Raw genomic sequence first — 1,210 nt, forward strand, 5'->3', positions numbered from 1 at the left:
CATAGATCTAATTAGAGTTCTTATACTGGACACAAGATAGGGATATATAATACAGAGTTTATGGATAAGTACTGATAAAAGAATAATCTCCAATCAGGAAAATTAAAAATAAAATTATAACTAAAACCATTTTAGCAAATCTACAGAACACCTAAGGTAGCTATGGGTTGGAATCCATTCGATGCCATCTAACAATAAAAACAACAGAACAACAAAGACAAAGAGAAGATCTTCTACAAAGGTAATCCACGAAGAAGTACAGCAAGTAACAGAAAATGTTTGTACTTGGACAAATAGTAAAAATTTGGGGCATTGCAATTCCAATGTTGTCCCTGTTACAACTACTCAATTTTGAATTTTTAATTCAAAAGCAGTAATATACGATAGACAATGAAATGACCGTGTTTATATTCTAGTAACACTTTATTTACAAACACAGACAGCAAGAAAGATTTTGGTCATGAGCCATAGTGGTCCTCTTCCTTCTTCTTAATCTTACTTTGGAAGCTCTACTGAAACCTGTCCAGCCTGAGTGACCCTGCTGGTATTTAAAATACTAGCTACATAGCTTCCAGTATGATAACATCACCCAAACCACCATAGCAGGACAAAATGGTGGACAAACTATTGAATGACCCCTGACTACTTTTTTTTTAAATCATTTTGTGGGGGGCTCGTACAACTCTTATCACAATTCATACATACATCCATTGTGTCAAGCACATTTGTACATTTATTGCCATCATCATTCTCAAAACATTTTCCTTCTACTTGAGCCCTTGGTATCGGCTCCTCATTTTTCCCCCTCCATCTCCCACCCTCCCTCCCTCTCGAACCCCTGATAATTTATAAATTATTATTACTTTGTCCTGTCTGACGTCTCTCTTCACCCACTTTTCTGTTGTCCATCCCCTAGGGAGAGGGGTATATGTAGATCATTGTGATTGGTTCCCCCTTTCTCCCCCACCTTCCCTTACCCACCTGGTATCTCTACTCTCATTATTGGTCCTAGTCGGGGTTATCTGTCCTGGATTTCCTGTTTCCAGCTCTGATCTGTACCAGTGCACATCCTCTGGTCTAGATGGATTTGTAAGGTAGAATTGGGATCATGATAGTGAGATGAGGAAGCATTAAAGAACTAGAGGAAAGTTGTATATCGGTGTACAGTATATCGGTGCTATACTGCACCCTGTCTGGCTCGTCTCCTCCC

This window comes from Echinops telfairi, unplaced genomic scaffold (genome assembly GCF_000313985.2).
Source record: "Echinops telfairi isolate 266 unplaced genomic scaffold, ASM31398v2 ScPeMD7_7469;HRSCAF=8507_1, whole genome shotgun sequence".
In the NCBI taxonomy this organism is placed as follows: domain Eukaryota; kingdom Metazoa; phylum Chordata; class Mammalia; order Afrosoricida; family Tenrecidae; genus Echinops; species Echinops telfairi.